The sequence below is a fragment of the Siphateles boraxobius genome, unplaced genomic scaffold (genome assembly GCF_051911475.1).
Source record: "Siphateles boraxobius isolate OS27281-9 unplaced genomic scaffold, OSU_SipBor_1 16, whole genome shotgun sequence".
In the NCBI taxonomy this organism is placed as follows: domain Eukaryota; kingdom Metazoa; phylum Chordata; class Actinopteri; order Cypriniformes; family Leuciscidae; genus Siphateles; species Siphateles boraxobius.
In genome coordinates this window covers 11,859,272-11,885,608 of record NW_027508766.1, presented here as the reverse complement: position 1 = coordinate 11,885,608, position 26,337 = coordinate 11,859,272, and the positions used below count along the sequence as shown (strand labels likewise).

The 26,337-nt window shown below is 40.6% G+C and overlaps 1 long non-coding RNA gene across 2 annotated transcripts in view; it reads right to left on the bottom strand.

Moving 5' to 3' along the window:
* Positions 1-26,337, bottom strand: part of LOC143739258 (uncharacterized) — a 626,344-nt gene that overhangs the window by 193,848 nt on the left and 406,159 nt on the right. The window lies entirely within an intron of this gene.

Genomic DNA, 26,337 nt, shown 5'->3' with positions numbered 1-26,337 from the left:
TATACAACAGACAGTGTATTATATTGATGATAGATTGTGTTTTACACTGCAGTTTCTTTTGAAGCCTCTCTACAGTTTTGTTGGGTTTAGGTCTTTTTCTGCAGAAATTCAATGAAAAAAGACCCATCTCAGAGTGCTTTATAGAATGTACGGTTACTGTAATGAAAAAACGAAGACAAAGACTGAATTGCTGCAATGAATAAAATAAATAAAAATAAATTTATATATTTGCATAATTCAATCAGCTGTTTCTCAGTAACAATAGAATAAAATACAGGGGATTCATTTGTGTATAAACAGTGTTTACCTTGACTTTAGCCTGTAAGGTTAGGTTTAGAACATGGTGTTATCTGTTCTGACATATTTAAAGCATACCAGTGTTAAAGCATTGGTAAATTTGCCAGTAAAAATCCATTGTTTTGGTCTTCTTAGAGCTTGTATGTAAAATAAGTTCAAGCATTTTAAATTTGTGTTAATTGTATGCATTTTGTGTTAAAGCAACAAGAAATGTTTTACTAGTATAGCTTACACAGACGGATGCAGTGCTAACTGTGTTAAGAGTTTAGGAAATTTGTTAAAAGTATTGAAACATTTGTAAATTACCCATTTTAAATACACATTCATCTTTACAGAGGTGAAGAATCCCATCTATCTACCTTTGCTGTTTTAACATATAAAAACAAATGCCAAAGAACATTGCAACTTTTTAGAAAAGTAGCCGCAACATCAGGCATTTTAGGCCGCAACAATCACAAAAAAGGCCCGCGAAATCCTGGAGGGACTGCCAGACGTACTGTAGACTACAAACATACGAAACCTTAACTTGAGAATTGTTCTGTTAGCTTTGACCCTCTCTACTTTGTGCAGGTCCACAAATGTCTTTGTGTGTGTGCGGTGTGTGATGTTTTCTTGCAATTCACACAAATCCTAGTTTTACACAGCATTTTCCCTTCGCTAGATGATTCGTTTTTCAGCCATGCTCTTTTTTCATCTAAAATCTCCAGGGGAGAGAATTCAATATCCATTTCAGAATCCATTCTAGGACATCCTGCAATAAAGAAGGCCTTGGTGTGAGAATAATCTAATGATCGGGACCTTCTACATGTGTGTCATTTATTGAGATTGTCTCACAGGTTGTATAACTGATCCAATGAATTTAATGTCTCACTAGACGTATACTTGAGGCCATGGTTTGGAATGAATGGACATGTTTTCACAACTGCAGCAGACAAATGCAACCTATGCAGTTATGCCCACATGTACACATGAATAATTTATACAAAAAAATATGTGAAGTAAAAAAAAAAAAAAAACAGTTCCCATTCTGTTATCTGTCTACTATACATTAATTAATTTAGCAGACATTTTAATCCAAAGCATATGCTACAGCACATTCAAGGCTATATAGTTTACAAGTATGCTTGTTCCCTATAGGAATTTAACCATTACCTTGTTGTTGCTAGCACCATGCAGGAGATTTTTTTACTTTTAGCAGTCCTGCTAGAACCATATAATGGCATGTGTTTTAAACAAAATAATATAGTAACCAAATGAAAAATGATTAAAGGGTAACTAAACCCCTGGTCAGAGCCGGACTCCACCCACTGGCAATATTTGAAAAATGCTGGAAAAGTGGGCAGAGCCCAGCGGAGGGGTGCGTGCACCTGAGATGCATCTGTCTGTATGGAACTTGCCTACCTCACCAACAACCCCTTACGTCACAAACCACCCCAAACATCCAATAGGAAAATCCAACTGCAGTAGCCACCGTTCAACCTGAAGAGGGCAGCACTCAGACGTTTTTACACCATATATTGTAGAATTTATATACACAATGTCAAAAAAGTTACTCGAATCAATGAACAGTACTAATAAAGCCCCATTCGTACAGATCATTAAAATCCCTGTAAAGGCAATAAAAAAAAAAAAAATTCTAAACACATTATAAATGTTAGAAATGTATTGCTAAAACACATTTCAAAGTACTGTGAACTGTGAAGTACTGAATTGTGGAGTTAGACCGTTAAACATTTTTTCACCATTGATATTTTAAGGATTTTTTGGGCGGGGCTAAAAGGGTACTCGATTACGCACTGGAGTGCCTGAGGTCCTGGCCCCGCCCCTACCTGATGACGCACTGGAGCCCCTGAGGGCTGGCCGCTCCCCTAACAATATAAATAGAGCACATTCACATCAGTTTGCGGCTCAATCGCGAGTTACTGTCAGTATTATTAGTTACTACAGTTTGCTAGTTAGCTATGTCTTTGTCACGGAAATGTGTACTACCTGGATGCGATCACGTACAAAACAGATCGGTGTCCTTATTTAAATTTCCTAAATACGATCACATCAAGAAGAGGTGGATTAATTTTGTGAAGAGCCACCTTGATGGAGAGCTGAGGATCACCACCAAAGCCGCCTCTGTAGTGATCATTTTACACGGGATAGTTTTATAAACTTTCGTCGGAGACAACTGGGATTCACTGATAATCCGCTGTTACTGGTGAATGGGGCCGAACGACTATCTCCCGCCTCCCTCGGCCTTCATCCTCCCGTCGCGCCGACAACTGGTGACATCATCGGCAGTGCGTGCCCACCAATTAGTGCCTTGTGCGCTTATGTTATAATTAACCTAATAAGCTGCTAGGAGCATCCATTCCGGCTGTAGCAGGTGACAGTTGAGTGTGGCAACGGCAGCTTTACCACGAGTGGGCGTGGTTTCAGCGCAGCCAGCGGACACGCCCCCAGCGTTTGAGAGCAGAGACTGCTCATTTTTTCAAGATTTTGTTCCCTTATTTTATGCACTTGACGGCTTGTTTATCATTCAAATTTGGCTGGGTGTCTAATAACACATTTTCTGTGATATGACAAACTCAGAACACATACTTCATTTTGACTTTACAGGGACTTTAACTAAAAAAAGTTGGTTTAGGGTTTATTTACCCTTTAAACATGGTGTCAAGGTTTGGCTGCTTTGCATTGGCCTGTAAGTCTTTGCTCTTAGATAGCATACTCTATTGAGCCATTCAACATTATCCCCTATACTGTATATCTCTTTATTGATAATTATTGATAAAATTATTTAATATAATATATATAAAAATAAATTACTCAAGAGTTTATAGTATTGTGATCTGGTTAATTTTATCAGCAAACAAAACATATATCTATGAACATGGAGCATGAAACATGATCGATCAATCGATCGTTTGTTCATTCATTCATTCATTCTAAAAAGGTGCTGCCATGATTTTGTATAGTATGTTTGTGTCACAGATACACCTAGCAACACACCCCAACCAGCATCAACTCAGCACACCTGGTCACGCTCATCATCCCCTGAATACTGATTACTCACCACCTGCACTGCATCACAAACTTAGCTGCACACAGGAAGCTTCAGTCTCTCCATTGTTCTCTGTCCAGTCTCGTCTATCGACACGTGTGACTCACACGGTTCCTCATCCTTCTCTGGTTCCAGGATTACCTTGTGCTTGCAGCAAGTATATTCAAGCTTGTGTATTTCCAAGCAGCCATTGTGTGCGGCGGTACTTCAGGATTTTCCAGTCTGATTCGCCAAGTTCTTCTGTGCATCTATGGACCTTGTATATCTTCTCTGCATTCAAGTTGGAAGTTTATTCAAGTCCGCTCTCAGTTCGTGTGTCTTCGGATCGGTTCTATTCAAGTGTCTACGTATCTGCATTCAAGTTCTATGTACTTTCGTGTCTGCCTTCAAGCCCTGATTTATCAAGTCTACTTCTGAGATCAAAGTATTCAAGAGACTACTTCTGTTCCAGTCATTCCCTGTTTCCTGTTTTCTATTCTGTGTGGATCTCGAAGCCTTCTATGAGATTGGATATCGCAACAGGTGTATAAATAAAGTCTGTTAAATGTATTCCTTGTGTCTTCATCCTTCTAGTAGTGTGACAGAAAACCGGACCACACACGATGCAAGTACCCCCGGCTTCCTAGATCGCTGCCGTATCTATCGAAACCCCTCGGAGCGTCGCTGCACACACTGCCCCGCACCCCAATCGCTTATGGATACTTCAGCATACGCTGCTGCCAATGCAGACTCCGCACCGCACACACTGCTCCAGGAAACCTTCACTGAATTCCGTCATGCCCTTCAGAACCTCAGACCTGCCTCAGTAAGTCCCATGGCCAAACCTTCATCATATTCAGGCGAGGAGGAGTGCAAAGGGTTTCTTCTGCAATGCAAGCTTTATATGGAAGTAAATACTAATTAATTCATTTCTGAAAAAGCCAAAGTTGCTTTCATAATTTCCCTGCTCTCTGGCCGTTCATTGAATTGGGCTCCAGCCCTATGGGATTCCAATGCTCCTGCTTTACTGTTACTGTTTCATTGAACATTTGTGCACCGTATTCTCTCAAACTCCGAATGCCATGCCTGTTAATGATCCGCTGTTTAGTCTTCGAAAGGGCAAATCTTAAGTTGTAGATTATGCTCTAAAGTTTTGGACGATCGCCGCGGATGGAATGAGATTGCATTGATGACTGCCTATCGTTGAGAGCTCAACCATGAGATCTGCTTACAACTGGCCATCTACGAGGATTCCATCGGAATTGAGAAACTCATCCAGCACTCTACACTGCCCTACAAAGGCAAAGTGCAGTAACTACGCCAACACTGAAACTGAGAAAAATGGCTTCAAAGTTTTCATACAGGCCAGCCAAACATGTTGTAGGTACAATAGTGTTGATACTTTTATGTAAACCTTTACAGGAAGGAAAATGTTATACATAAAAAAAGACCATTGATATGACCTTTGACCCTAAAAATGTAGATGCTGCACTCTGCCTTTGTCTAACCTCAAGCAACTAAAACATTATTACAAAAGCAGAGTGCAGTATCTAAAATTGAAATGTGTTAATCCAACTTTCTTTTTTCATTCCTTATACCTTTTCATTTGTTTTAATTGGTTTTATATTTCGTTTATGGATGTTTATAGGTTGAGTGTTGAAAATGCTTGGTAGTAACCTTCATCCAGTGTATTCAAGAATAGTGTTTTGGTCGTACTGCCCCTGTTACATCAGTCTTAACCCTTGTGGACATTTTCTGGCTTTTTCAGTTTAGTTTTTTATATATATATATATATATAACTTTGTCTGTTAATGCTAACTGCAAAAAAATTGCCACATGTGTGTATTTATTGGAATTTTAATATTTCACCCCATTTCCTTTAAAACAATCTCTTTTGCACTAGGTACACAAAATACTCCCTCTTAGCGTCATTTTGACCAAAAATGGCCCCATTGAAACACATTAAAACTGTGATTCTTTAAATCCCAGTGCCATTTAACTATAAATTATGCAATCTTGGTTAATAGGCTTTCATTATGTTGGCAAGGCTTCAAAATGTACATTTTTTACTACTTTTTTTTTTTTTTTTTTTTTTAGCAGATCGTGCCTTTTTTTCATGTTTGGCCTATAAAGCAAATACTCGCTTTATTCCTGTTTTCTGCTTCGGCATATTATAGAGCCAATTGGATAAATTGTGCAACGATAATTGTCTGGGTGTGGTGTGTATGTGTGTAATAAAAAAAAGTGTTTGTAAAATTGAGAGAGAAGCTCAACTGCAAAAAATTTGCCACAGGTGTGTATTTATTGGAATTTTAATATTTCATCCCATTTCCTTTAAAACAATCTATTTTGCACTAGGTACACAAAATACTCCCTCTTAGTGTCATTTTGACCAAAAATGGCCCAATTGAAAGGCATTAAAACTGGGATTCTTTAAATCCCAGTGCCATTTAACTATAAATTATGCAATCTTGGTTAACAGGCTTTCATTATGTTGGCGTGGAGTTTTGCTGGCACCTAATGGGGAAAATCTGTTCCTGTGCCCAAATAAAATCTTACTGACAGCTAATTTTTTGAGAACAACCTCAAGTTTGGAATACAACTTATTTAGATTTATGGCTTTGCATTTTCTAGCTGTTTTAGAGTTCAACTTGTTTCATAAAATATATATTCTATTTAAAATAATGTTCATAAATTTTCATAAACTTAAACCTATATAACTTTTTTTTTTGGATTTACTTATTTTTTATTTCAGCAATAATCTGCCAATGGTCTTCTTTAAAATGATACCAAACTTAAGTCTGCTCCCAAGATTCAAATTTTTATGACAGTCTTTTTTTATTATTGTCCCACTGTTTGGGCTCTAAAATAAAGTTAAAATAATTTTTAAATATTTTTAAAAAATAAAGACACGAAGACGGCACTGCACGTCTCTCTCATTTCAACCACTGACAACGGTCAGAAAATACAACGCTTTTTCCACTTCCCTTTTCCCGTCAAAATAAAAGCTCTTTACAACTTCCTCTTAAGCTTCAACTGAGAGATTACCCAATAAAATAAATTACAATATCGTAAGAAATGAAGACAAGAAACAAAACAGTTATGACAGCATTTCAAGAGTGGATAGATGCTAACGTTACTGCCTTTAAGGGGAGCAGGTAAGCTAAAATGGTTAATATGCTAGCGGCTCGCTAGTTAGTAACGGCAATTTATTGATTCAGGTGTTATTTGCCAGGTTAGATGTTCATATTTTTATTTTACCATGTTCCTTACCACTCTCTGGATACTTGCGTTTTAAAGCTTGAGACACCATAAATTTTCTTCGGGATTGTGCCATGTTTCTCTGGGTTCACTTACTGTGATTTGCCTTGGTACTAGCTACCACGTCAAAGCCGGGTAAACAAAGGCAGAACACAGTAGCTTCACTTACTGCGGTTTGCCTTGGTACTATCTTGGATTTTGTAGTTACTGCAAATTTGACATTGTGATTTCTCTGAAACGGGATACAGTTGAACCAGGAGATTTTGTCACAAGACGTAGGAGATGTTACAAAACCCATTTCCAATCTAAACTCAGTTTTGACCAAATATGTAATTACTGCGTTTTGGCTTTGTACGGCAGTATACACATCGCACAGCTTGCTCAAACAACTTCCCTTCACACTCCTCTCGCCATTCCACGCCCGTAAGCCCTCCAGTACCAGAACCCATGGAAATTGATGCTGGACATCTTACCGCCGATGAACATAATCGTCATCGCACCAATAACCTCTGCATGTACTGCGGAGCTTCGGGACATTTCCAAATGGAATGTCCCATCTGTCCCGGCCGTACTACAGTGAGTACTGTTGACCTTCCATTTCCAGTTACCAAACTGAAACAAACTCCAGTACTAATCCCCTATTTGAATCACTCCATGCCAGCGAAAGCTCTGATTGACTCCGGCGCTGCAGGGAACTTCATCTCAGCCTCACTACTCAACCGCTTACAAGCCCGCCATCGTCGATTGAGTCAGCCTCTGAGTATTCACTCCATCCTTGGGAAACCTCTCAGCAGAAGAAGAATTCATTACTGCAGTCCAGAACTCCAACTTTCCATCGGCTGTCTTCATCAGGAGAAATGTTCGCTACTGGTACTGGAGGGCTCCACTGCAGACATCGTCTTGGGACACCCGTGGCTCAATCAACACTCGCCTGACATCTGCTGGACTAATGGGGAAGTACGCCACTGGAGTGATTACTGCAAGGAACATTGTCTTCGGTCATTGTCATTGTCTGGGGTTCTTCCTGTCAAGAAAGGTCTTTCAGGGCCTTCCAAGCCTGCTGTTCCTGTTATCCTGGGTTCAACTTCAGTAGAAAGTCCAGCCACAGAATCCTATCACGAAATCCCGGGCGTATATCACGAATATCGGGCGTTCCAAGACATATTTAGCAAAATCGCCGCCACTCTTCCACCTCATCTGCCATGGGACTGCGCAATTGACCTGCTGCCTGGGGCCACTCTGCCACATGGAAAGATATATCCTTTGTCCATCCCGGAGCAGAAGGCCATGGAGGAGTACGTAGATGAGGCTTTACGTCAAGGATACATTCAGCCATCTACGTCCCCTGCCGCCTCAAGTTTTTTCTTCGTTGGGAAAAAGGATGGAGGACTCCGCCCATGCATAGATTATCGCATTCTGTATGCCTCTACAGTTAAGTACAGATATCCACTGCCTCTGGTACCCTCGGCCCTGGAACAGTTGCGTTTAGCTTGTATCTTCACCAAACTCGACCTGAGAATTGCTTATAATCTGGTTCGTATCCGTGAGGGAGATGAGTGGAAGACTGCCTTTATTACCCCTGCTGGACACTACGAATATCGGGTCATGCCTTTCGGCCTTTCAAACAGTCCATTCCAAGGCTTCATGAATGAGATATTCCGAGATATGCTCCACAAGTTTGTCATCATCTACATCGCCGATATCCTGATCTTCTCTATCAATCTCGAAGAACATGTCCAGCAGGTAAAGAAGGTCTTGAAACGTCTCCGTGAGTACCAACAGTACTTGAAGTTAGAGAAATATGAATTCCACCAGAAGACCATGCACTAGCTGGGGTACGTGATTTGTCCAGACGGCATCTCAATGGATCGAAACAAAGTGGAAGCTGTACTCAACTGGTCCAAGCCTCAAACCCTGAAAGAGCTGCAACGCTTCCTGGGCTTTGCCAACTTTTATCGCCGATTCATCCGCGACTACAGTAAGATCTGTGCTCCATTGACTTCTATGGTGAAAAAGGGTACCAAGCAGTTAACATGGTCTGAAGAAGCCTCCGAAGCTTTTGAGTGTTTAAAGAAAGCCTTCTGTTCGGCCCCTATGCTAAAACATCCTGATCCTAATCTGCCCTTCATTGTGGAAGTGGACGCATCCACCAACGGAGTAGGAGCTGTTCTTTGTAGGAAGACAAAGAACAAAGAGAAGACTCTTCTTTGTTCTTTGTCTCTGTCTCGCCTTCACCAGATTGAAACCTATGTCGAGAATCCAGAGACCATACTCCCCCCAACCATGATTGTCAGCCCCATCCAGTGGAACATCGATTAACTCATACCTGACGCCACTTTGAACGAACCTGCTCCGCCAGGAGGTCCAGAGGGAAAATTATCCATACCATCTACTCTCCTCCTTTCCCTCTTGGATTCAGCACACACCTCTCCAAGCTCGGGACACCCAGGCAGCCAACAAACCCTCTCACTTCTCCAACAGCGCTATTGGTGGCCTGGGATGGCTCAAGATACCTCCCGGTTAGTACAAGGATGTGCAGTCTGCGCCATGGCCAAAGTGACCCGACGTCTACCTGAAGGTAAACTCATGCCACTACCCATTCCGAACAGACCATGGTCTCACATTGCTGTGGACTTTTTGACTGATCTATCATCCTCTGATTCCAAGACCTGCATCCTGGTTGTAGTCGATAGATTTTCCAAGTCCTGTAAGCTGATCTCTCTCTCTCTCTCTGGGCTTCCCACAGCCTTCAAGATCGCTGAAATGCTGTTTACTGAGATTTTTTCGCCATTTTGGAATTCCAGAAGATATCGGATCGAGGACCACAGTTCATGTCAAGAGTCTGGAGATCATTCTTCAAGCTACTGGGAGTCTCGGTGAGCCTGACTTCAGGGTACCATCCGCAATCCAGCGGCCAGGCGGAGAGGAAGATCCAAGAGATTGGGAGGTATCTGAGAACCTACTGTCATGATGCTCAGGACCGCTGGAACCAATACCTTCCATGGGCAGAGTATGCCCAGAACTCTCTCCGACAAACTCCCTTGCAGTTTGTTCTGGGATATCAACCCCCTCTGTTCCCATGGTCTGGAGAGCCATATGATGTTCCAGTGGTCCAGCACTGGTTCTCTGAGAGAGAGGGTCTGGGACTAGGCACATGTCCACCTGCAGGGGGCAGTACGGAGACACCAGCAGCAAGCAGGATGCACGAAGACGACCCACGTCACACTACATTCTGGGCCAGCTAGTGTGGCTGTCCGCCAGAGACATCCGCCTCCCAGATACATAGGTCCCTTTGCGGTACTGAGGCAGGTCAACGAGGTCACTTATCGTCTTGCACTTCCCCGGCACTTCCGGATTGCACCTACTTTTCATGTATTTCTGTTAAAGCCATACACTGCTCCTCTCTCCTGTTACCACAGACACAGATGCTGGCGAGGTGCCCCCTCCTCCTCCTGTGGATCATTCTGAGGACACCGTGTAACAGGTCCACGCCATCCTGGACTCCCGTCGACGAGGGGGTCAGCTCCAATACCTCGTGGACATGGAGGGGTTTGGACCGGAGGAGTGCGGCTGGGTCCACCGAGATGATATCTTAGACCCTCCAGGACTTCCATCGTGACCATCCAGATTGTCCTGCCCCTCGTCCATCGGGTCGCCCTCGTCGTCGGGGTCTACGGCCCCCAGGAGTTGGCCGTGGAGAGGGGGGTACTGTCACGGATACACCTAGCGACACACCCCAACCAGCATCAACCCAGCACACTTGGTCACGCTCATCATCCCCTGAATACTGATTACTCACCACCTGCACTGCATCACAAACTTACCACACTGCACACAGGATTTAAGCTTCAGTCTCTCCATTGTTCTCTGTCCGGTCGCCTCTAGCGACGCGTGTGACTCACCCGGTTCCTCATGCTTCTCTGGTTCCATGATTCCCTTGTGCTCGCAGCAAGTATACTCAAGTTTATCACTAACTACTCTCCTGTGTGTATTTCCAAGCAGCCATTGTGTGTGGCAGTGCTTCAGGATTCTCCAGTCTGATTCTCTGAGTTCTTCTGTGCATCTACGGTCCTCGTATCTCTTCTCTGCATTCAAGTTGGAACTTTATTCAAGTCCGCTCTCAGTTCGTGTGTCTTCGGATCGGTATTTCCATTCAAGTGTCTACGTATCTGCATTAAAGTTCTAAGTACTTTCGTGTCTGCCTTCAAGCCCTGATTTATCATCAAGTCTACTTCTGAGTTCAAAGTATTCAAGAGACTATTTCTGTTCCAGTTATTCCCTGTTTTCTATTCTGTGTGGATCTCAAAGCCTTCTATGAGATCGGATATTGCAACAGGTGTATAAATAAAGTCTGTTAACCGTATTCCTTGTGTCCTCATCCTTCTAGTAGTGTGACAGTTTCACTTTATTTTGATGGTCCCTTTAACACATTCTGTTGACTATAAGGAGCATTGTTATAGAGTATTAGTAGACTGGTAGGGTTAGAATAAGTTGGCATAGTTTACTGACTAAGTAACTTTGCAACTGTCTGTTGGGGGAGCATCACAAAAAAGAGTTAGCAGATATTAAGCAGTCTACTAATATTCTACTTTGAGATAGTTGACATGTAGTTGCAAAGTTAATTATAGTCAACAGCATGTTCAAAAGGGACCATCAAATTACAGTTTTTCTGATTTGCTAAAACACATTTCTTTAAACCATCACTCAATTTCTCAAAACCTTAAACACAAAACCACATTTTCAAACCACATTCACAGAACCCCTAACTCTTCTGGCAAAATCAAACAATTGCCTCTCAACCATTTTATCTGTGCTCCAAATCAAACAATGCTTTCATACACACAGCGAGTCAATATTATAAACACTACAGATAATTCATTAGACTCAACCTCAAAAATGGAAAACACAGAATTCAGAGAATGCAGTTACAGAAAAAAAGTATATTGTAACAAAGTAAACAAATGTTGCAATAATGTAAAAAAGTATAGTAATGACAACTTGCAGTAGTAAGGTGAATAAATACTGTATGCACTGCAAGTATAGTATTGTACTGAATAGTGTATAGTATTGAATGTCTGTATACAATTTTCAGCACTTGTACTGTGAAAATACAGTGACCCAACTGTAAAAGCCAAAAAGGTCACAGTAAAAAAAAAACTCTAAATGAAAAGCATGTTACAGTACATTCAGAAGAGTTTTGCAACATTCAAAATCAAGGTCAGTGGGAGAGTCTGATTCTGCTTTAGTATCATGTCTTCATGTTGGGTCCAGTCTGAGGACTTTGTCAACATCACAGACACTGTCATATCTGCAGGCAAAGGGAAAAACCCTAAAGCCAGATCCAGCCTTGACAACATTCTCCACACCTGTCTCTTCTTCATCCTTTTCCTGCTTGTTCACCTCCTCTTACTCATCCTCTTCCTTCTCTCCCTCTTATATTCTTTCCATCCATTGTTGGTATAAACATTCAGTGCAACATTTTGAGTCAGTTTTGGCACTCTGAACTGACTTGTATTATGTACCGTTGGTTTGGTCTCATCATTAGAAATAAGTGTGAACAATTTTGAGTCGTGTGTAAACGATGACAACTGTATTGAAGTTGTTTAATTTTTGCATGCCTCTGTTTAGCATTTTGAAACAAAAGTGCGAAATGTGTTTTAGTGAGTGAGTATGTGTTTAGAATTTTGCAAAAAGAGTTCATGATATTTGCTAACAGTGTTTTATCTACCTGAACTTGATTAATGTTTTACAGAAAGAGTTATGCATTCAACAAATTGGTTTAGGCTATTGAGAATTTGGTTCAGAGAATGGGGTTTAGTGTTTTAGCAATTCAGAAAAACTGTAAAGTGTTACGTGTTACCGAAATGTTTCTTGAGCAGAATGATTTATTAAAATCATTATGGTATATATACAAACACACAACCATCCCAACTATAACAATAAAAAATGTTTCTTGAGCAGCAAATCAGCATATTATGATGTCTGAAGGATCATGTGACACTGAAGACTGAATCAATGGCTGCTGAATATTCAGCTTTTCCATCACATGAATATATTACATTTTTAATCTATTAAAATATAAAACAGTTATTTGAATAATAGTATTAATACTAATGTTTTACAATATTATTGTTTTTACAGTAGTTAAATGATGTTTTGATTGTAGAAAAAGTATTCAAGCAATTCTGATTAAAGCTTATTGTGATTCTATTGGGGGGTTTAACTTTCTTGTCTTTCATCTAAGCCCTCTAAATATATGTTTTCTATATGATCTCTCAGGGTCACTTTATAAGTATTCATACTTGTTTGTATGTGAATTGTACACATATAATTTTTAAATGTATATCAATGTATTGACATCAAAATCTGTTTGATGTAAAAGTTTGTTGCTGTTTTTATTCATAGATAATATAGAATGAACACTGGAAGTGATGATTAGTAGATGGGGGAATAAGATCAAAAAATCACATTAACTTAATTCAAACTTGCATTACCCGCATGAACGCCATGACTGTGAGCTTGTTCAATAACCGTTAAGCCACAGCTCTGAACTCACACAGATAAAATAATAATGTATTTTTTTTCCTTTAATTGTGAGACCTAATTTCACGTAAACTGACGGTTTTCTAAATTAGACTGGTTTTGAGTAGTACCACAGGTCAGTGCTAATGTACAGTTTGAATTAAATATTTTTGACTCATTTTGTTTAATGTGAAAGTAAGGGATGTGGAAGGAATGTTAGCAACATGTAAACACTCCTGCCTCCTTTATCAAACAAGCTGATGTTGTGTTTTCCGATACATTGCCATAATATTATCTCCATGTCCTCTTATGTATAATGTTTAATGTGTACCTCTTATGACCTTTTATCATTTTAAATTTCCTTGCACAAGCAAGGACAAACATTGAGGGATATATCTAAGCATTGACATTGGATTACTCATCAAAAGCCATTGGGTAATCAATAAATGAATCACAACCAGAATTACAGATGACATTACAATGTGTCTTCGGTATATTGATACAGCTGTTATCTCACCTTCACTAATGTCTCTTGACTTGGACATCCTCCATTACGCTTCCAAACAACACATTAACACCGGCCTAGCAATGTTACCACCCAGTCTTGCTAACAGGACCATACAAAGCAGGCAGTGTTTATCCACCAAGTCAAATATGTAAATAATTGAAGAACTGTGCCTGGAAAAGCCTTAGGTTGAGAATGTGGTTGGCAATGAGATGGCCGGTCTAAAAGCGTGTTGATGTGGTTTTTCCAATTTCCTCCTTCTACAAACCCGCACACTTGACATTTCTCTGATCCAATCCCAGAGACATCTTTGAAGAGCATAAAGCCTTGCAGAGACTGCTTCTGTTTCCACATCATTGATTTGGAAAATGGCAGCTATGAAGGCAGCAGGGTAATTAACAGATTTGCAAGAAGCATTGTAAAGACAGCCAATGAAAGTCGTCTGGCTTATTATGTATAAGTAGATTGGAACTAGTACTGAGGAATTTAAAAATGTGCCAGTTAGCACTATAACAAACCCTATCAGAACAAACTGCTGTGGCAAAAGGCAACTTGAGGACATATATTTGGTCATTTACAGAACATTTGTAAACATCTTATGAGGAGTAACTATGGATGTTGAAGACTATGAGTAGCATGATAAATAGATAAATAGCAGTTTAAATGGTTGTATGTGAAAACAATATTCTAAATAAAGATACATAATAAAGATCTCCATAAATGTATTGTTGTATTTTACTGACATCCAAAATACAACATAATTTACAGATTTAATTTTTATCTCATATCCCATATGATATATCATTTATATCATATCTCTATCTTGAAGTAGTAGTTGTAGTAGTAGTAGTAGTAGTAATAATAATGATGATAATAATAATAATAAATTGTTGTTATAAAATAGCTACTGAAATTACAGCATTTGTGCTACACTTTCAGCAAGTTTAATGAACTAAAATAATAAGAGTAAATAATAAATTTATTTGTGTATTATTTGTGATTATTTGTGTTAGCTAAAAGTTTTACAATGTCATCTTTGTATCTTGTAGTAGTAGCAATAATGTTGTTGTTTTGTTATAAGTGTAACAGGGGTGTTGTAGAGAATGTATACGAAGGAGTACACACAAAAATCAGTGTTTATTGTAATACACACGGAAGCATCAGGAGATCGTAGGACAAATAAAGATCCACATATCATTGACAAGTAAACAATATTGGACAAAGGAACTGAGGAAACTAATGGTGTATATATATAATATAGCACAGAGATATTTAACTAGAATAGAAACAGGTGTGACTACAAGAACCATTGGAATTAATGACAGCGAACATAGGCAAAACAGAGCACACATGTGACTGCAAGATACTGAGTTGACAATATTGTGCAACACTTTTATCAAATATAGTAAATAGGAACAATAATAGATAATAATCAACATCATCATTAAGAAGGTATACTGTAATATCTGTACATAATGATACAAAAAATATTTTTCTCATCTTCAAGTTTTACTTTCACTACCTCTGTCTCATTACTACTGCTCATAACCATGGAAATCTAGAGCCTACTGAGACATAAGTAAAATGGAGGACATCTAAATTGTAATAGATAGTTTTGTACTTATGCATTTATTTATCCATATGTTTCCATTCATTGAGTAAACAATGGTATGATGACTGGAGTGTGTATTTGCCATTGGGGCATTTTGGTAAACAACTGCACAGCTGTATACTCAGTGCACTCTCACACAAGTCCAGGCTCACACCCGGAAACAGACACACATCCACATGGACGCATTCTTATCATATGTAAATGCAAGCACCACTGTCTGCAAACAAACACTCTCTGATTCCTGACAATATTCTTAGTATCAACCTTTGAAATGGAACTGTTTCCAAAAACTGAAAATATGCTCTTTCACATAAAAGAAAGATGAAACTTATGTTTGTCAGCAAAAGAAGTCTCTCAAAACATCTAGGATATTTCTTTGTTACAGAACCGAACAGGTAGGCATGGATCAATATGCTACTTGTGTTATGTCAAAGGCTGCCCTAACATTAACCTTTATGGCTTACCTTAATGTTAACCTTAACCTTTGTAATAAAAACTGCATAGAGTTGATCAAATTTGTCTCATTGACTTAAGTAAAAATGTAATATTGTGGTGTTCCTAATATGATGTTAACTGGGATACAACAGTGAATACTTTGATGACAAGCCAAACCCACAATTTATTCCTGCTGGTTTATTTTCCTCACAGAGAAGGGTAAATATAATCCATGCTCACAGAAATTGACAGAGCATCATATTTAATGCTGAGACAGGGAATTGTTTCTTGCTTTGCTTCACAGTTGATCATTGGGTTGTAACAGCTGTTGCCTCTTGGAAACCGCAGACACATAAGAACAATAATAGGAATGGTGGCGACTATTCCCAAAAGAAACGTAGTTGAAATTGGTAACTGTTTGATAACTGTGATTTTTGTATTATTGTGTGCAATCTTAGAAAAAAAAGGTTTAATTGGGTTCTATATAGAACCATATGGTTATTGACTACATTTTTAAAGGACCCCTTTTGCCAAAAAGGCTCAATATTAGGAATGATTGCATAATATGTTCATGTTTAACTGGTTATGTTATTTGTTTTTCTTGTGATAAAATATGTTTAAGAGCTGTTTAAGTCATAACATTTTATTCAATCAATTAAAACTAAATCCATCAATGATCCCATAATGGGAACCCCTAAAACGTTCTATAAATGAAGCGTCTGACAGAACCCTTTAAGGTTCTCTATAGAACCTTTTCTTCTAAAGGATGTGTGTTTTGACAAACATATTGTATTTTAAGCATATTGTGTATTTGGTGTCTATTTGCATCGTACACAACCTCACTGAGTGTTTCTAATTGGAAACGTTGAAGTGACAAAGTGAGGCTGGTGACAGTATAAATCACACACATGTAGTACGTTGAGTTGTGATTCATATACTGTAACCCAGTATAAGTAAACAGTTGTGCACTGTGTTTACATATTACAAAACCTTCAGAGGGTCACAGCTGACATGCTCCTTGTACTTAATATCACCAACCTTGTGGAGGAACAACAAAAGTCCTGAAAATCAAACCTTCAGACATGTTGATCAATGTTACAACACATTTCAATGTCAAGGACCTTCAGACAGCTTTTCAGACTGACAATAAAACAGACAAGACGAATGAATAGTGCGAGCCTAGTGGAGTTGCCTTTTCTGTTATATGCTATTATAAGATTGTTAAATTCTAACAGATGCCTTTCTTTGAATAACAATGAGTGTATATCATGCAGTAGAGTTAATTATGATTTATTTTAGTTTAACAGAAAATGTATTGCAAAAAAAAAATGTCTTAAAAAAATTAGAGAACACTGTACTATATTCGGTGTAGGTCAGACTAAACTATGGAAGCCCGTTTCCGCCATAGTTGAGTAAAAAAAAAGATTATCTAAGTCATAATAATGAGAAACTTTCTCATAAATATGACTTAGTATCTCATTATATTGAGAAAGTTTCTCATAATTATGACTTAGTATCTCATTATATTGAGAAAGTTTCTCATAATTATGACTTAGTATCTCATTATATTGAGAAAGTTTCTCATAATTATGATTTAGTATCTCATTATATTGAGAAAGTTTCTCATAATAATGAGATACTAAGTCATAATTATGAGAAAGTTTCTCGTAATAATGACTTAAGTATCTCATAATAATGAGAAATTTTCTCATAATAATGACTTAACATCTCTTTATTATGAGAAACTTTCTCGTAATAATGACTTAACATCTCATAATAATGAGAAACTTTCTCATAATAATGACTTAACATCTCATAATAATGAGAAACTTTCTCATAATAATGACTTAACATCTCGTAATAATGAGAAACTTTCTCATAATAATGACTTAGCATCTCGTAATAATGAGAAACTTTCTCGTAATAATGACTTAACATCTCGTAATAATGAGAAACTTTCTCGAAATAATGACTTATTTTCTCGCACTTCTACGCATGCGCAAAGCCGTGGAGCAGAAGGGAGTGCCACGCTAGCGACATCCGCTGGTCAAAGCGTGTAAATGCATCACAGCAAACATGGCACGCTCTGCAGTGAATAACATTAATGATAAATTATCAGTATATAAGACGGGTTTCCATACTAGATAGTCTTTTATGCATTTTAATATTCATCTGTATTTTTGTGTATGAACAAGCAGCAACACAGAAGGGTTCAGTGTTCTAAAAACGAAATTTTAACGAAATATAACGAGAACTAAGGAGAACTGAACAGAACAGAAATTACCCCCCAAATGAGACAACAAACAAGTATTTATCACAGGCGATGAGCTCACTTAAACAAGACAGGGGAAAGCATACAATCAACAATTTATAAATCAACAAATTAGTTACAAGTTAACTAATCAAAGTAAATAGAGTAACAAACAAACAATATAAGAATACAAACCAACAAATGTTAAATAGAAATAAATTGGAACCAATCAAAAAGATAAATTTCATTTTCTTCACCCCCCCATGACACAGCATCTAGTTTGTATCGGCAAGCGGAATGCTCAGACCATAAATATTTACTGCTGCACGCGCCTCAGCCCTTTGTCCGTCAAGGCCGTGATGACAGAAAGACGCACACCTGCAGCCAACGCCATTCATCCAACCTCCATGCCACGGTAACTTAAACTCAAATAGAAACAAGGATAAGGAAACAGACATAGTACAACGCAAGCCAGTAAGTGTGCACTCCAAACCAACGGACGAAGTACTAACATGTATAAATAAAGCTTTTGCAAATTTTTCAAACAAAATCTGTGTAGTGATTTTATTATACCTGAACCTTAAATCCTATACTATACTAAACTCAAATATAACTGAATGATAAAGAGAAAGAAAACAACTATCAGTATGCAAATAAAGGTATGTATCGTGAATGACTGCGTATCGTTACCCTTATCAATGTGTGGCCACTGGTTCGGCCATCACACACCCCCTCCCTTCAGGCATCTCGTGGATACAACGAGAGAAGTAGTCAGCGGTCACATTAGACTTGCCAGGAACATGCTGGACAGTGAACCGGAAAGGCTGCATAGCCAGATACCACCGTGTGATCCTCCCATTTGTATCTTTCATCCTTCCCAACCACTGGAGGGCTTTATGGTCTGTTTTATGCCCTTATGGTCCAACTTGAACTCCCTTCCCAGTAAGTAATATCTCAAGGAGTCTAGAGCCCACTTAACTGCCAAACATTCCTTTCTTTATTGTCGAATAGCGGACTTCCCTTGGAAAGAGTTTGCGGCTTATTAAAGCCACAGGCCGTCGCTCACCAGGTGGTCCCTGTAACAGCACCGCCCCTATGCCCCTCTAAGAGGCATCCGTCTGCACAATAAATTCTTGATCAAAGTCTGGACTGTACAGCACAGCATTGTCTCTTAACGCCGATTGAATATCTAGAAAGGCCGTCATCCTTTCTTCTGACCACTTGCATTGATTTGGACATCGGACCCCCACCATATCTGTCAACAGGGCAGCCCTGCTAGAGAAGTGAGGGATAAAACGATTTCCCAAAAAGGACCTGAGTTCCTTACGTGTCTGTGGAATGGGAGATTCCTCTAACGCCTGGACCTTTTTGACTTGTGGTCGCACTACCCCGTTGCCAATGACAAAGCCCAGGTATTCGATATCCGTCGTGGCTACAGCACACTTGGCCGGGTTCACTGTGAGGCCTGCTTCTTGAAGACGCTGTAGAACCTCTTGAAGGTGTTGAACATGCTCCTCCCAGGTAGTACTGTAGATGACTATGTCATCCAAATAAGCTGCAGCAAAAGTTAGTCCATGTAACACCTGATCAATAAGTCTCTGAAAGGTAGCCGGTGCCCCATGCAGGCAAAGGGTAAAACCCGGAAATGGAATAGCCCCCATGGTGTCCTAAATGCTGTTAAAAGATGGGCCTGTTGTGTCAATGGTATCTGCCAATACCCTTTGGACAAATCGATAGTCGTCAGGTATTTGGTTTTGCCCAGTCGATCAATTAAGGCGTCTATACGGGGAGTAGGGTATGAGTCAAACTGTGATACAGAATTCAAGTACCGGAAGTCAATACAAAATCGGATACTCCCATCCTTTTTCGGTACTAGAACCACCGGATGACACCACTCGCTTTTAGAGGGTTCAATAATTCCCAGCCTCATCATCAAGTTCACTTCCTCCTTCAAGTCCTCTTGGAGTCTCTCAGGTATTCTGTAACTCATACGTCTAACAGCTGCATCAGGTTTTAATATCACATCATGATGTATCAAAGATGTCAAAACAGGATATTCTGAGAAGGTTTCCGGGGTACATAGAGTTCTCACTTGGGATTGCTGATCTTCAGGTAGATGCTCCAGATTAATATTTCCCTCTACTGGTCGAGGCAAGTACTGGTCTTCCCATTCCTCCTCCTCCTTCACATGCCAAATCATCATCACTTGCGCTCTCTGCTCAGGTCGGGATACCCACTTCTTCAAAAGGTTTACATGAAGTACTCGGCTAGCACGATCTTGCACTGGAATAACCACTTCATACGTGGTGGGACCTAGCTGGTTCTTGATCTCGAAGGGGCCCTGCCACTTGGCCAACAGTTTACTCTCCTGACTTGGCAGCATCACAAGTACCTTTTATCCAACCACAAAGCCTCTTTCCCGTGCCGATTCGTCGTACCATGTTTTTTGGTGCCTCTGGGCCTCCATCAGGTGGGTTTGAGCCAAAGTCCTCATTTTCTCCAGACGTTCCCTCATTTGCACGACATAAGACACAATGTTAATAGGCTCACTCTTTCCATGGTCTCCTTCCCAGACTTCTTTAAGTAGTGTCAGAGGTCCCCGAACTTCATGACCGTATAAGAGCTCAAACGGAGAAAACCCGGTAGAAGCCTGGGGTACTTCTCTATAAGCAAAAAGAACATACGGGAGCCATTGGTCCCAGTCCCGGCCAGTCTCACCAACAAATTTCCGCAGCATTTGTTTCAATGTCTGATTAAATCGTTCTGTGAGCCCATCAGTTTGAGGATGGTAAGGTGTTGTACGCAAACTCTTAATACCCAGCAACTGGTAGACCTGTTTCAGGAGATTGGACATGAAATTGGTCCCTTGGTCAGTGAGAATTTCCGCTGGCAGCCCGACTCTGGAAAAGAACTGGACTAGACAAGTTGCAACATATTTGGCTTTGCCAGACTTTAAAGGAAATACCTCTGGGTACCTCGTAGCATAATCGGTGATCACCAGTAGAAACCGGTTCCCCGCACAGCTCTTTTCCACCGGGCCCACGACATCCATGCCCAGCCGTCCGAATGGTGTACTGATTACGGGAAGGGGCTGAAGGGGCACTCTTGATGGACGTTTGATGGATACTTTTTGACAATCAGGGCAACTTTTACAGTACTGGGCAACATCCACTTCCAAGCCGGGCCAATAAATGTGTCTTTTGATATGTGCAGTGGTTTTCTTTTTCCCTAGGTGGCCAGCCCAGGTTATGGAATGACTCAGATGAAGGACAACCTCTCGAGTATCCTGCGGAACCACCAGCTGTTTTACCAGACCGATCTGGCGGAAGAGTATGCCCTGTTCAAATACAAAATGCTCACCCTTGTCATTAGTGGGTCCCTCCCCTGTGATCTCCTGGTTTGCTTTCTGTAGGCAAACAGCAAGACTACGATCTTTTTGCTGTAATGCAATTATGTTAGTAGGCAGCTGGACATGTGGGGTTAGATTGCATGTGCTCTCTACGGGCAATTGGGAGGCATTATACTCAAGCTTTGCTCGTCTCTTTTGACGTCTAGATTTTCTTGATTTTGGGATACCCACCTCTAAATCTACGTCATCAAAGGGCAATGTCGAAAGAGTCTGTATTGCTTCTTCCGGCTGCTTTGCCATGGCACTGCTGCGAGGGCTTAACCAGATCTAGGAGTACTGGTAAATCACGACCAAGAACTACGGGATACAGAAGATTATCTGCTACCCCTACTTCTAACAGATAGGTTTGACCTTCAACCCCAATATATAGGTCTGCAGTGGGCACCATTCTTTCCTCCCCAGGTACGCAGCAAATGGGTAATTTATTATAGGCCCTAATTAAAGATGGAGCCACAAATGTCCTGTTCACCAGGGTCTGGTCACTCCCAGTATCAACTAGGGCCTTCTGTTCTTTACCGTTTACGATCACCGTCTTAATCTGTAACAGTGGATTTGGTTTATTTATCTTCGCTACGCTGCCTCTGGGAACATAACATAAGTCAGTTAGTTTAGCTGAATTTTGTGGGCAGGCTGGCCTTGTGTGGCCCTCTTGTCCGCACTGGAAACAAATGACTGGTCCTCTTGAAATGTTATACCGTCTAACTTCTGGAAAATCTCCCTTGAAAGAAATTACCCGCCCCAGGCACCGGTTTCTGATGGAACGGGGCCGGTCGGGAGTCACTACCAGTTGTCCAACTCCAAGGTTGATTCTTCCTTCTTGCAGCCACAAAGACATCAGCCAATGACGCGGCATCCACTGCGGTCCTAGGGTCCCGTTCCCGGAACCAGACCTGGAGTTCAGGGGAAAGCTTACGAAGTTACTGCTCTAGAATGATCATTTCACCCACCTCTTCAATGGTTTTCTCCCGGGGTCTAATCCACTTGCCATAGAGTTCCTTCAGCCTTATGTACAGTTCTTTTGGGCTCTCGCATGGATGGACATCTAAGGAGCGAAACCTCTGTCTATAAGTCTCTGCACTGATATCATATTTAATGAGGATGGCTGCCTTGACCTTCTCATATTCAATACAATCATCCAAATCCATATTAACATATGCAGCCCGTGCTTTGACATTCAATAACGGAATCAAATGAAAAGTCCAGTCGGCCTTGGGCCAACGGCAAGCTGTGGCAATTCGCTCAAAAGTTATAAAAAAATGCTCTGTATCATCAGAGTCAGCTAACTTTTCTAGTCGAGGTTCACGAGGCCACGTTGATCCAGAATAATCACCAGTAGGGTCAGCATCCCTTTTGTGGGAGGTAAACTGGTGAGGAGAACGTCGGGTCCCAGGATCTGCATCTCCACCCTGGCCGTCAAGATAATCTAAATCAGTCGGGCGTGGCTCAGGAGTAAAGGAGGTACGAGCCTGAACCTCAGTCTGTAATAAGCTGAATTGATGTTGGAGAGCTCTGAATCGTCGCTCCTGTTCTCCATACTCCTGCTTCCTTGCTGCCTCCCGAGCATCCATTTTCGCCATATGGGCTCGAAACAGGCCAGTCAAATCACCCAATGATGGTTCTCTACTTGCCGCCTCCTTTTCCCCATCAAACACCTCTTCGTCTATAATCCTCTCCTCATCTCTTTCTTCTCACTCAGTTGGAGCAAGCTTAGACACTCATTTCTTTAGCGGTCAACTCATAACTCCTCAAAAAATATATATAATTAAACAAGAAAAAAAAAAAAAAAAAAAACCCTGCGTCCTCTACTGGCTTATCTGATATAGCCAAGTAGTAAGGCACAAGGACACAGGATTTCTAACAAAAAAATGGGTTTTATTTTACCCAAAAAAATAAGAAAAGGTCCCAATTAAAGCATACAAAATAGATCCACTTGTTCTAACAAATAATCTAGCTAGACTTAAATAAGCTAAAGTAAACAAAACAAATTTTAACGAAATATAACGAAAACTAAGGAGAACTGAACAGAACAAAAATTACCCCCCAAATGAGACAACAAACAAGTATTTATCACAGACGATGAGCTCACTTAAACAAGACAGGGGAAAGCATACAATCAACAATTTATAAATCAACAAATTAGTTACAAGTTAACTAATCAAAGTAAATAGAGTAACAAACAAACAATATAAGAATACAAACCAACAAATGTTAAATAGAAATAAATTGGAACCAATCAAAAACATACATTTCATTTTCTTCACCCCCCCATGACACAGCATCTAGTTGGTATCGGCAAGCGGAATGCTCAGACCATAAATATTTGCTGCTGCACGCGCCTCAGCCCTTTGTCCGTCAAGGCCGTGATGACAGAAAGACGCACACCTGCAGCCAACGCCATTCATCCAAACACCATGCCACGGTAACTTAAACTCAAATAGAAACAAGGATAAGGAAACAGACATAGTACAACGCAAGCCAGTAAGTGTGCACTCCAAACCAACGGACGAAGTACTAACATGTATAAATAAAGCTTTTGCAAATTTGTCAAACAAAATCTGTGTAGTGATTTTATTATACCTGAACCTTAAATCCTAAACTATACTAAACTCAAATATAACTGAATGATAAAGAGAAAGAAAATAACTATCAGTATGCAAATAAAGGTATGTATCGTGAATGACTGCGTATCTGTTACCCTTATCAATGTGTGGCCACAGGTTGTGTGCACTCCAGTGAGGGTAACCTATGGTCTTGTATCTTATACTCTCTCTGCACTCCTTGACTCTGTAGCCGCCGGAAACTTCCTCTCCGAACAACTATGCCACCTATTAGACATACCCGAAATCCCCCTCACTCAGAACTTACCCATCACCTCTATTCTGGGCAAGCCTCTTGGTCGGTGCTATATATCATACAAGACACCACCCATTAAGGTTCAAGTTGGAGTACTACATCTGGAACAAATTCACTTCCTGGTTCTGGAGGGCTCCACCATTGACATCGTGTTTGGCTATCCCTGGTTGTGCAAACACTCACCTGTTCTGTCCTGACATACTGGTGAAATAATGAACTGGAGCTCAGAATGTTTCAAAACCTACATGGCTCCCATCCGACGGCCAACCTACCCCAAGGAAAATATCCTGTCACAAGAACAAGCGGTGAGTATGTGAACCACCTCAGTTGAGAGTCCAGCCAGTGATGGTCTGATTAACATCCCTGATTGCTATAACTCCTTCCTTGATGTATTTTGCCCCAGGAGAGCTGCTCAACTTCCACCCCACAGACCATGGGACTGTGCCATTGAGCTGCTACCGGAGGCGACAGTGCCAAGAGGGCGAGTTTACCCACTATCACTGCCAGAGCAGAAGGCCATGGAAGAATACGTCAAGGAGGCACTGGAGCAAGGGTACATCCGTCTATCTACTTCCCCTGCCGCAACTAGTTTCTTTTTTGTTCAGATGAAGGATGGAGGACTACAGCCATGTATCGATTACAGTGCCTTGAACAACACCACCATTAAGTATTGTTACCCCCTTCCCCTCATCCCGTTTGCCTTGGAGATGCTTAGGGGCGCAACCGTGTTCATAAAGCTTGTCCTCCGCAGAGCCTACAACCTCGGCCGAATACGGAGGGAGGATGACTGAAAGACGGCCTTTGTTACTACTTACGGGTACTATGAGTACCTGGTGATGCCGTATGGACTGGTCAATTCCGGGAGTACCTCCACCGCTTTGTTGTCATTTACATCGATGACATCTTGATCTACTCCCGGAAACTGACTGAACATCGTCAAAACGTAGCCCTGTGTTAGAGCGTCTGCGGAGGCATCAGCTGTTCCTGAAGGCGGAAAAATGCTCTATCCATCAACACAATGTTCAGTTCCTTGGTTACAACATTGACAAGCACGACATACAGATGGGCGAGGGGAAAGTGGAAGCTGTTCATTCTTGGCCCATTCCAAAGACCATCAAGGACCTTCAATGCTTCCTTGGTTTTGCAATTTTTTATCTGAGATTTATCTGAGACTACACCACCATTGCAGCCCCTCTAACCTCACTCCTGACGAAGGGACCTAAGATGCTAAGTTGGAACGACAAGGGAAACATCAGTTATCTGCAAAATCAAGGCTCGCCTCTAACAATCATTATCCTGGAGAAATCTGAGGTAACATGTAGACAGCTTCAGCATCTTTGTGGCAGCTGAAACGCTGCTGTTCGCCATCAACAAAAACACACAACGTGCAAGGATATCGAAGAAAGTATTTCATATTAAGTTCGCAAAGCTTACATTTAACAGGATCAAAGCTCCTGCGCCTCCTCAACAAGTCAGCGCTGAAGTCCGGATGGATATATACACGTGTCCCGTTGTACTCAAGCTTCTTTTTCTCCTTTCGCAATGCGAAGAATTTTCACCTTGTCCTGGAAGTTAAGGACCTTGATCATAATAGGTCTGGTACTGGCTCTATCGCTTTGACGAACTGTCGGAGAGCGATGAGCCCATTCAATGATCAGCGGAATGGCAAAGTTGTCTTGTCCCAAAAGCTGTGGAATCAACCGGGACATTAAGCCAGCAATATCACTGTCTTCCGATGACTCTTGAACTCCAACAAAGCGGAGATTAGAATGTCGACTTTGATTCTCAAAATCGTCAACTTTGTCCATCAGGTAGGAGTTATCTTTCTCCAGTTGTTTAATCCAAGCAACACACACTTGCACGTTGTCCTCATTAGCTCCAACACGTTGCTCTAACAAATTAACTTGATCTCCCAAAGTACTTAATGAATTCTGAATACTGCTCAAACTGCTATGAATGGAATCCGTTTTTACATCAAAATGAGTCAGCATATGAGTCTTGATCTTTTGAATGGCATCCCTCAAAGTTTGGAGTGAGATATGCTCATCCATTGCGACCAACGAGTAATTCAAACAGCAAAAAAAAAAAACTTATGGCTGTATAAAAAAAATTAACGACAACTTATTGAAAAGCAGTCAAAAAAAAAAAAAAAGACAGGAGATCT